Genomic DNA, 12,364 nt, shown 5'->3' with positions numbered 1-12,364 from the left:
ATTCTGAGGTAGTGTTTGTCTTTTTCCCTGAGATGGGTTTCCTCTAAGAAGCAAAATGTTGGGTCCTGTTTGTGTAGCCAGTCTCTTAGTCTATGTCTTTTTATTGGGGAATTGAGTCCCTTGATATTAAGAGATATTAAGGAAAAGTAATTGTTGCTTCCTCTTATTTTCGTTGTTAGAGTTGGCATTTTGTTCTTTTGGCTGTCTTCTTTTAGGTTTCTTGAAGGATTACTTTCTTGCTTTTTTTAGGGTGTGGTTTCCGTCTTTGTATTGGTTTGTTATTATCCTTTGAAGGGTTGGATTCGTGGAAAGATCCTGTGTGAGTTTGATTTTGTCTTGGAATACTTTGGTTTCTCCATCTATGGTAATTGAAAGTTTGGCTGGGTATAGTAGCCTGGGCTGTCAATTGTGTTCTCTTAGTACCTGTATAACATCTGTCCAGGATCTTCTGGCTTTCATAGTCTCTGGTGAAAAGTCTTGTGTAATTCTGATAGGCCTGCTTTTATATGTTACTTGACCTTACTGCTTTTAATATTCTATCTTTATTTAGTGCATTTGTTGTTCTGATTATTATGTGTTGGGAGGAATTTGTTTTCTGATCTAGTCTATTTGGAGTTCTGTAGGCTTCTTGTATGTTCATGGGCATATCTTTCATTAGGTTTGGGAAGTTTTCTTCCATAATTTTGTTGAAGATATTTGCTGGCCCTTTAAGTTGAAATCTTCATTCTCATCTACTCCTATTATCCGTAGGTATGGTCTTCTCATTGTGTCCTGGATTTCCTGGATGTTTTGAGTTAGGATCTTTTTGCATTTTGTGTTGTCTTTGATTGTTGTGCTGATGTTCTCTATGGAATCTTCTGCACCTGAGATTCTCTCTTCCATTTCTTGTATTCTGCTGCTGATGCTGGCATTTATGGTTCCAGATTTCTTTCCTAGGGTTTCTATCTCCAGTGTTGCCTCACTTTGGGTTTTCTTTATTGTGTCTACTTCCCTTTTTAGGTCTAGTATGGTTTTGTTCATTTCCATCACCTGTTTGAATGTGTTTTCCTATTTTTCTTTAAGGACTTCTACCTGTTTGTTTGTGTTTTCCTGTTTTTCTTTAAGGACTTGTAACTCTTTAGCAGTGTTCTCCTGTGTTGCCTTAAGTGAGTTATTAAAGTCCTTCTGATGTCCTCTACCATCATCATGAGGTATGCTTTTAAATCCGGGTCTAGCTTTTTGGGTGTGTTGGGGTGCCCCAGACTGGGTGGGGTGGTAGTGCTGTGTTTTGATGATGGTCAGTGGTCTTGGTTTCTGGTAGTAAGATTCCTATGTTTCCCTTTTGCTCTCTTGTAATCTCTGGAGTTAATTGTTATAGTTGCCTCTGGTTAGAGCTTGTTCCTCTTGTGATTCTGTTAGCCTCTATCAGCAGACATGGGAGTATAGCTCTCTCCTGAGTTTCAGTGGTTAGAGCACTCTCTGCAGGCAAGCTCTCCTTTTACAGGGAAGGTGCACCAATATCTGGCATTCGGACCTGCCTCCTGGCAGAAGATGAAGGCCTGAAACAGGGAGTGTCCCAGAAACTGTTAGCTTCTGTAGTACACACTCTCACCTGCGCAGACTAGTCTCAGAGGGATCAGGGAACCAAGATGGCTCCCCCGGTGTTCCGGTAAAGCCCTCCTGGGCGGTGTAGACACCTCTCCTCTGGCAGGGAAGGTGCCTGGATATCTGCAGCCTGAAACAGGGTCTGCCTCAGAAGCTGTCCTCTAGGGACCTTGGGAGGTGTCTGCTGACTCAAAGCTCAAGATGACCTGGTGCTGGAACTGAATTGAAGGGACTTGTGACCCTGGTCAGGCCAAGTTTTCTGCTTCCCTAATGCTGTCTCAGGTCCCACGAGATTTGAATGGAACAGAAGTTGTGTTCCACTCACTGGTGGTCCTAAGATCACGTGGAGAGCCCTCTAGGGACCTTGGGGCTGTCTGCCAACTCTGGGGCCAGATGACCCAGTCTATTTATTTTTTGTACTTTTATCCCAAAATTATTCTTGTCCCAATTCCCATATTGACAGAGTATTAGGGTCACACTCCATAGATTCCTGGGAGAATCCTAGGTTTCAAAAAAACATGTTAACTAACCATGGGCAGGAAAATGAAATGCATTATTATCCAAGTTATCAGAGACTAACTACTCACTCATGTATAATTTTCTAGAATATTTTGATTTGTTTTAATTTTTTTGAAACTTTGTTTTTTAAAGAAGCTCATTGTTGAAAAAATTAAATATACAAACCTTATTGGGATAAAGCTTTACATATCAAAGTGAGATTACAATTATGGGCTCATCTATCATCACTCTGTCTATAAACTATCTGTCTGTCTGTCTATCACCTATCTCTATCTATCATTTTTCTATCTATATATCATCTATCTATGCATCCATGTAATCTCCTTCCATTTTCCTACCAATGTAGAGATCTTACTGTCGTGATTATGTCTGTGCACATGTCTAAAACACAAAATAGCCATCACCTGTCTATCACAGTTAAAATGAAGGCACTAAGCCTCTAAATGCACCATAAAGAGCTCCAACTTCCTCACATAGTATTTCATACACACACAAGTATGAGAAAGGATCTCAGCTGGGCCAACTGTCCTCCTTAGATTGCGGTTTGTCTCTGGCCTCCTTTATTTTGTGAGTCCTTCTGCCTTTTCTCATGTAGGGATAATTTATGAGGGAACTGGTTCACTTCTCCCTTAGTGGTTCAGATTTTACAAGTTAATGAGTGAGTCTCTAGGACGTGGTTTAACACTCCCGTAGTTTTTATTTAAGATAAACTCTATTTGGGATTTGTTTTGTTCCCTGTCTAGAGTGGTTCACTGATGTAAATCCTGTGCCCTTCACTCCTAAGGAAAGGAAAGTTGTGTTTTGTGCCTTTTCTAGTGTTTGTCATCTGGAATGAACACTGCTTCAGTCTATGGATGGACAATTACAGGGAACTTTTCCTCTTCTCTTAATTCTCCATTGTACATTAATCTTTTAACAAGCCTCTGTACGCATACGAAAGGAAGAAATGCCAGTAAGATTGTGCAGGAGGTATAGAGAAGGCTCAAGGCTTAAAACATTTGCTGGTCTTCCAAAAAACCTGAGTTCAGTTCCTAGCACCCATATGGTAGCGTTCCCAACTGCTTGTGAGTCTAGCTCTAGGGCAATCAAAATCCTCTCATAGTCTTGATAGGCATGCATGCAGATGTGGTGTGTGTGTGTGTGTGTGTGTGTGTGTGTGTGTGTGTGTCTGTGTAAAGCAAAAGACCTAAAAACAAATATTCTATTGATCCATTCTTGTATTAAACATATTATAATAAAATCTCACAAATGAGACATTGTATTAAGGGTTGGGTATGTAGAGATTGATGGGACATAATCTCAGCTTACAATTCATTAAGCTATTGGTCAATGAACTGTGCATAAATGTATTAAAATATGTTGGTATGCATTTAGATCATGCAAATGGAGACAGGATATAATGATAGAGAAACAAGTAATAGAGTCTTTTGGGAGAATTTTTGCTCTACAAAATTATGACTCTCTGTAAGCTTTTTTCCACATTGCTTAAAAAATTTTAAAGAAATTGGAGCATGTTATGAAGGAATAAAAATGAGAGATATATGTGACCACATAGTAGTCCAAAGGAACAACTATTAGTACCTTCTCTGTTTGTTATATTTTTAGTTTTATGCAGTTTCATCCTTCCTCTTTAAAAAATGATCAGATAGAATACTTAGAAAGTGGGCATGCTTGGTGAGGACATAGGAGCCAAACCGTGGGTTACTGTAGAGGATGGGTAGAGACAAAATTCAGGTAACAGCTAGCAGATTAAAGAAGTTCACTTTTTATCATTCTTTACGTCCAATGTTTCATATACCATTCCTTATCTATTTGTCAGTGTTTTAGGACTATTTCTAACAATGAGTCAATAATGCATACTTATGGATTGATCATCTATTAGTAAATCATTACACTGAATTAGATTGATCACTCAAAAACTATAATGGAAAAATCTTTGCAATTATAGCTTATTTTACATTTCCTATCATTCCTTCTGAGGGATTATCCAAAGAGCAATGTTTACAGCAAGTAATTTGAATATTGCTATTTCTTGATTTTTTTTCTTGCAGATCAGAAAAAAATATTTTATTTCATACAGAAAACTTCAAACTATTTCAGACTATAATAACACAGAGTCTCAGACCAGGTAGATCATTATGAAAATAGAAGCACTGGTTCATTGTTATGAAGGTTACAGCATTACCCGTGGAGTGGGAGCCAGGGTATGACTGATGGAGTGATAATCAAGTAATCACGATATGGCTGCAAAAGTATCAATGAAGCAGTGTTTCTATGGTATCATCCGTGATGGAATGGTGCCCTTTCTAGGTAGATTTCCTTCTTTACCATTGTAGGATGGTGGGAGAAACAGATGGTAAAGAACCATCAAACTCATAGCCCCAACACTTTTATATCCATTTGTGAGGATGGAACTCATCGGGTCTCAGAACTTTCTGTTTTGCTCACTTCCCCAGACTCTTTCAGAAATGACTGAGGTCCAACACAATTTGCATGAAAAAATATTCAAACCAGAAGAGTATTTTGCCAAAGTTTTAAAGATAATTTTCCAGTTACATCTATTTTTCTCTTTGAAATAATGAAATTGTTGAAAACTTGTTTCACATACACTTCTCTTGAAATATTGACTGTAAGTCAAGCTAAAGAAACTCTTATTTTGTCTTCTGCTTTTAGCAGGTGCAAATATAGTTCTTATTTCAGACATAAAATTGTACTAAATATTCAATGGTATTTTAAAATTATGTCTAACTACATATACAAATAATTAAAACACTTCATAATCACAATCCAAGGGTCTAAGCACAAAACGTTTAGTGTTAGGAAAGTTCATTTAACACCAAGCTATCATCAATCACCTAGTTTCATCATGGACACATCTATAGACTATAAAGTGAGAGGGTTTCATCTAACTGCTCAGAGATAAAGGGATGAAATCACTAAAGTTGTGCAGCATCAAGTCGGTGCATTCAATAAATGATATCCTTACTTTGATAAGCTGAAAATTATTTGTTTTCTAGAGAGCAAATAACAGGCAAAGTTAATAATTCTACACATAGGCTTTAGTAGAGGCAAGATGCTCCAATCAAGCTGCTCGTTGTCTCCCAACCATGTCTTAGCATGTACTTTTATAAGAACAAAGAAGAAAGGTGTCTCAAAGTCCCTTCTCATGCTAATTACAGTAGCAAATCATACTGGGAATATTCTAATAGATGGTTGAGTAAAACTGTATTAGCCAAAATATAAAAATGTTGTCTGTTGAATGACACAACTCATTTTATGTTCATCTGAACTTCTTAATTTTGTTTGGGAGAACATGGCGATGTGCATACCCTGGTTCTTTTGTGAAGCATTTTAACACTTTTATTTAAGGTTTCAGCTTATAGCAGAGCCTCTAACAGAATCAATTTTTTCTAAACCATATTGTTGAGTATAACCCCCAATTTGCTACCTGGTACATATCAAGGAAAGAACTAGGCTCTGTGTTCATCTGTCACCAGGAATTCTCAACCTGCTCAACTCAAGGGGATCTGACCTCACCAGCACACTCTGAACCAACAAAGATACCAAATTTGTTTTCTATGGAATGGAGATCATTGCCATCTTAGGAACTTATAATTCCAAGTTTGGATATGTAAAACTTTTATGAAAAATTGAAAAACCTCCCTCAGTTTATGCATCTTTGGGGATCTTTGATTTTTCAGCTTCTTTATGTTTTAATTCTAATTGGTTGAACCTCCTCTCGTGTTCTAACCCCAGTCTCTTTCCCTCTAAGCTAGTTGAATTGTCTTACCTATACTACTTCCCTCTTTACTTTAACATAGCACACATTTAATCACCCTCCATAGTTTTTTTTTCTTTAAATATTCACCCCTTCTTTCATGAGCCCCACTAGGTTGCTGGCCTTTATACACAGTGGCTCACACATAAATATACACATATACACTATGGTCTATGAATAGATATGGAGGAGGGAACTGTGGTTAAGGATAATAAATAGATCACAGTAACTCATAAAAGCACACGTTTTAGTAAGTGGCCTTAATGTCAACATCACAGTGGATTTGTATAATATAAATGTATCTTTAAATTACAGACATGTACATTTGTTGCTGATTAGATACATTAAAAACTTAAAATAAATAGAGTTGGTCATGGAGCCAAGTCCAGTATACAGATGTGTTTCTTTGACATGGCTATTATTTAAAACATTTTAAAAGTACCTTCCAAAATTATTTTACTAATGAAGGATTACACACAGAAGTCTTATAAAAGTGCAGAACTCATGTATGTCTCAGGAATTAAATGTGCTTCCTGCTCTTGCAGAAGACTTAAGTTCAGTTCTCCGCACCCATGTTGCATGGATCAACTCAAGAGCCTGTAATGTCAGCTCCACAGGTACAGGGGACACGAAGCCTTCCTTGGGCATCTTCAGAAACCTACACATATATGTTATACACACGGAGAAAGAAATATACAAAGACACACAAAAATAAAAATAAGTCTTTAAAAAAATTTTTTTTAGAAGTTCAGAAGTCATGTGTCAGTGATTTTGCAATCTAGTGAGAACATTCGAGAGCAGCTCTCATTTGGAATGGTCATTCAGATTGTCTCTGATAATTTTTCTCCTGCCTGAAACAAATACAAACAAAGGACAGAAATGACTAAAATATTTATTTTGCATATTGCTTTTATAAGAATAAAAAAAGAAAGAAATCTCTACTTGGCCATTTGTGATTGTTTCATTCAGTTTTCTACTCTTGTTTTAATTAAAGGACTAAACAACACAATCCAGGCAGAGCATGTGTGACCCCATTAAGATTGGTAGAACAGAGCAAGGATTTTTCTTTGAGTAAATGAATAACAAATGTCCCTGTGTAATATGATAATTTGTGTGTGTCCTCAATACCTTGGGATGCAGACTTCATCTTTATGCTTTTCTGTTTTTAGTAATTGCTTGGGCTAGATCAACCTGCAGTGCAGGCAACGAGGCAAGACATCCAAAAGTATACTGACATCATACACTGTACAGGATGGAGGAAAGAAAAAAAAGGAAGAGGGGGAAGAGAAGGACGAGGAGGGAGGGGGAGGGGAGGGGGAGGGGAGGGGAGGGGAGGGGAGGGGAGGGGAGGGGAGGGGAGGGGAGGGGAGGGGAGGGGAGGGGAGGGGAGGGGAGGGGAGAGAAAGATTTGGGAGCATAAGGAAAGTAACATGGATCTGGGTGAAGGTGAAGAGATAAATATTACCAAAAATGTACAAAATTCTCAAACAATTAATAAAAATGAGAAAGTAAAAAGGAAATGTACTTGAAGTATAGAGGAAGTGAGGACACTATGGTAAACCGACTTTGAGTTCAAAGCCTATCAAAAGATAATGCCTATGACAATGAGAGAAGAAATCAACCTCCAGACATTCATTGAGTCTCGGGCATCTCATAACCAACCACGAAGGTACCATCTCTCTGAATCAACTGTTCTCAATCTGTGGGTCACAACTCCTTTGAGGAGTAGATGGATCCTTTCATGGAGGTCACATATCAGCTATTCTGCATATCAGGTATTTATATTGCAATTCATAACAGTAGCAAAATTACAGTTATGAAATGGCTATGAAACAATTTTATGGTTGTGGATCATTATGACATGAGACACTGTATTAAAGGGTCACAGCATTGAGAAGGTTGAGAAGCATTGATCCAGATGTACATATGGCTTTCATGCCTTTAAAGGGAGAAGGGAAGTGTGAGACAAAATAATTTGTTTCATTCATCCAGGTCATCGAGTTAACTTTGCTTACACATGCAGACATCCCTAGAGAGCCCAGTCAGATTTCTTCTGCACTTGGATGTAGAATTCTGTAGAATGATTTGCTATTGTAACTGAATGAGACTCCTTACATGTTTTCCGGTCCAAGCCTATTTTACATTAAAGATGTTAGGGTCACAGTTGTTAACTGCTTTGCTGACAATTGCTTCATCGCACAGATATCTTGATATCTTACATACTTTACATTCTACTGTACAAGCATGTATGTATTCATATGTATGTGAATCCGGGTAGGACAATATACAGAAGACATGGATGAAAATCAACTGTTCTTTTTCAGCTACTCTACTCTGTTTGTTGTTTTTTATTTTGTTTGTGAGACAAATATTGCACTGAATCTTAAATTCACCGGTTCAGGTATATTGATTGGACAGAGAAGCACAAAAATGTTTCTGTCCCCACCACCCTGGGACTGGGTTTATAAGCACATGGTAGTAAGCACACAGAAGTATACCCAACCTTTTTTGCATACATTCTTGGGCTACAACCTATGTCCTCATGCTTGTGCGAACGGACTTTACTAATGGAGTCGGCTCCCCAGCTCTTCATAACCTGTTAACAAATGTGAGAAATGTGACAAAAATGGAGTACAGTTCCACCCTGTTTCATTTCAATGACTGGCAGTCTGATGGGTGAGAAGATCCATTCTTCCATATTGAGGAAAGACATGAATTAATATATTCTTCAGCAGTTGTCACCAAAGGAAATAAGGACCATTTGAAGCAAAGCTGCCATCTTATCTCATTGTATTTTCCTCTATGAATGAACTTTGTCACAATTAGCTTTTTAGTTTTTGTTCTTGGTTTTTTTTTTGTTTGTTTGTTTTTAATTTAATTTAATTTAATTTAATTTAATTTAATTTAATTGAGACAGCATTTCTCTATATAGCCCTGGCTGTCCTGGAACTCACTCTGTAGGTAGACCAGGCTGGACTTGAACTCAGAAATCTGCCTGCCTCTGCCTCCCAAGTGCTGAGATTAAAGGTGTACACCACCACTGCCCAATGTCAATTGGCTTTTTGATATGCTATTTAATTGGGATTTATTTTAACTGAGCAAATTCTAGATTAAAGCTTACCTTCCAAAGAAAAAGAAAATAATCAAAAATGCTTCACGAAGCACACTGAGCTTTTTTTTTTTACTACTAGAGAATCTGCTCTGGAGTTGATAACAGGGAGGGAAGAATTTCTAGTTCTAAGAAGACAACAGATGTGCCTTTCAAGGTTGATGCTTTCCTAAACTCAAATAAAGTCTAGAAATTCATATGTGTCTCATTAAGTGCAAATCTGCTACTGTTAAACACACACACTCATCGCAGTCACCTTGAAGTTAAAGCAGACTCTGAATTAAGCTGGTTAGCAAGGGTTGAATTGGAGCACCTTGGATTTTATTTTGATTTAAAGAATACAAAAAAGTTGTAATGTATCAGCCTTGTATTTAATGGGTTTATTCAAATGTCCTTGCTGGATGATGTCTGTTATTTGATCCATTTACTTTGCAAATTCATTGCATGGAAATGGATGTGTAGTTTTCTGAGTTCATGGTAGTTTCATTTTTCTTGTATTTCTTAATTACCTTGTTTGTTTTATGCCACTAACACGAAGCTGTATCATTCCTATTAGTGTTCACAGGTTGAGGCACACATGTGTCACAAATCCTGACAGTCAATAATTAAAGTATTTAAATAAAGTTGTGTCTGTGCTACAGTTCCCTGGTTGAACAAATTTGTAGAGCAAGATTTTATTCTGATCTATAATTATAGCTGCCAGTGACTGGCATGATCCTTACTGAGTCAGATTAATTTACACATTAAGCAGCCATCTGCAGAAATGTTCATAGACCTCATCTGCTGCGCTGTGTATCACATGGGAATTCTGAAACTTCTTGGCCACTGGGGAGCTCTCCCTACCATGGTTGCAGGCTTCCAGTTAGGAACAAATTATTCCCAACATTAACATTCTTTTCCTCCTTACTACAAGGTTGCCTAACGACCCAAGAAAAACTATATAATACTTTGGACCACTAATGGCAGTGCAACTGATAAGCTGAGGGCATCTGCTTCCCTTTCTTTAAATAAATGCCTTTGGCTTTATGTTGAACAACTAACAGGTCTCATGGAGCAGAACAGATATCATCATTTCTTTGAAAAAAAAAGTAAATATCCTCTACATTTGGGCCACAAATAGCTGCAAAGAACACTGTAAATCCATCAGGATGTTTCTTCAGGAGAAACAAAAGCATACTCACATCATTATATCTTGCTGTTGTACAGCAGGCAAAATTATTTCCCCATACACAACAGAGGTAGGTAGGACAAAGAGAGGAGAGGAAGTTACTTTAGACTCCAGAGTTAATTAACACAGTGATGTTTAAATTAAAAGCAATATTCATGTACAAAGGCTTTAAGTTTATCAGTTATTACATTTGTAGCATATTGAGCAATTAAAAGTATCTAGATCAAATCATTCAGACCAATTTGGTTAAGTTGGTTATTTCCCATATTATGTATTTAAACCCATGAAAGCAAAATGATAAGGCATACAATGAATCTATTGACCAAAGAGTGATTTATTTTTAACTTTTAGATTTGTTTTTTCTTTTTAATTATATGAATGAGCATAATGTGTCTCTGTGGGTTACCTGCATGTGCCTGAGAAGAATAGATCTTTAGAAATCCTGTCCTAAATTTCTTCTTATTAATATTTCTAATATTTCTTCTTTATTATAAAACTGGAAACACTGTAAGCACGTTGACATAGGTGACATTTATTTGTATTATTCTATAAAATTTTCATTTCAGTTGAAAAATAAATCTTGCATTTATGTATGGGTTATGCTGTTTTGATAAAGATTTAAATTGTAGAATGTATAGAGAAATATAATTATCAAACTGATCACTCCACATACTTCTTCTTCACTTGACAGCATCTTAAAACTGCTTTCAGCAATTTAACCTATAAAATGCTTTACTGATGATTCATTCAGTCAGCATTTTGCTCAATTTTTATTTGAATAAAGCAATTTCTTCATCTAGAAGCTAAGAAGAAAATTTACAAAACATTTTTCCTTTAGTTTCTAAACATACAAAGTTACAACTATAGTTAGTAGGCCCACTGAATGCAAACAATATGGCGGCACAGAGAAGCTGAAGCCCAGCAGGACATTTGGCTCTCACCCCAAATAGGAAATGAAAATGGTTCATCAGTTTTATGGACAATAAATGAATGCCTCTTAGGAACTCTGGTTCTTGGCAATCTTCTCGTCGCATACCTCCTAACACCAATGAGGGCTGTGAGAAATATACAGTTTTCACAAAAAGATCACGTTTGTGATATTTTCTTTGGAATGTGTCATTTCTAACACACTGTGTTTTTATCAGAGTGGTAAAGAGTGGCTAAGCTTCTGGGCATTCTGATGAAATTGTAGGAACCCAAAATTCACCTAGGAAAAGAATATACTATCCATAGCTTCTTTCCTTTGAAATAAAAATTAAATCAATGGGCAAACAAAAATTTAAAATAACATAAGAAGCTGAAGTTCCCAGGATTGTCCAACATCTGAAGGAAAAGCAAACAAACAAAAACAAAAAATAAAATGAGAAAGTATGTAGAACCCACTATTAACTATTCTATCACTTTATAAAAGTGTATTTGATCTTTGGAACCAAAGAGATTGCATCTCAGGGGGAAATATGGTTTATTGACATAGCATACTTGAGAGTGAATTTCTTGCTTACTACATCTGTTAAATATCTTGAAATAACAACAACCAGCATTTGCTAATTTTCTGAGATTTTGATGTTTAGAAAAATACACTTAAAAACATGCTAAAGTTAAACATTACATAGCAGGTAGGCTAACTAATATTGTGTCTTCTATATTCATGACTCACATTCCTGAATAGTGGATCACCTTTTCTGGCTTGATTTTACCAGCCTGATGTGATCATTATACTACACTTGATCTTAGCCAAAAGGCCGAGAAGCGATTGATGTGATCATTATAAACATATTTTACTAGATCAAATTCAAAATGTGAATTTATATTTCACGTCTGGAAATTTATGTAGTTCTTGGTTAGAATCAGGAGGGAAAACAGATTCTGAAGTGACCATCCAGCAGAACAGGGAAAATTATAAATACACCCAGTTTACTGATCACCACAGAACTCTCCAGTCTTTTTTAGGAACCTGTAATAACTTGTCAAAAAATCTAGATAGACACAATTTTGTAGACTTAATAATAATTATAAAAGGCCATACACATTTTCACAAACAAAACTGTCAAGAGGAGATCCAACTTTTAGAGAGATACACATAGAGGGTCCAACACTCTCTTACCACCAAGGGTTACTTTGGATTTAATCACAGTCAATATTTAGATAAGTAAAATTCATAGCTTTCATGCACCCGACGTGAAATTTTGAGACTTTAATACTTAAA

The 12,364-nt window shown here is 36.6% G+C and overlaps 1 pseudogene; it reads right to left on the bottom strand.

Moving 5' to 3' along the window:
* Positions 1 to 11,711: 11,711 nt before the first annotated feature.
* On the bottom strand, positions 11,712 to 11,912 carry LOC115030821 (U2 spliceosomal RNA; annotated as a pseudogene).
* Between the last annotated feature and the right edge of the window lie 452 nt (positions 11,913 to 12,364).

The sequence above is a fragment of the Mus caroli genome, unplaced genomic scaffold, assembly GCF_978045245.1.
Source record: "Mus caroli unplaced genomic scaffold, Mus_caroli_1 scaffold_3, whole genome shotgun sequence".
In the NCBI taxonomy this organism is placed as follows: domain Eukaryota; kingdom Metazoa; phylum Chordata; class Mammalia; order Rodentia; family Muridae; genus Mus; species Mus caroli.
This window is presented reverse-complemented; position numbering and strand designations above follow the sequence as displayed.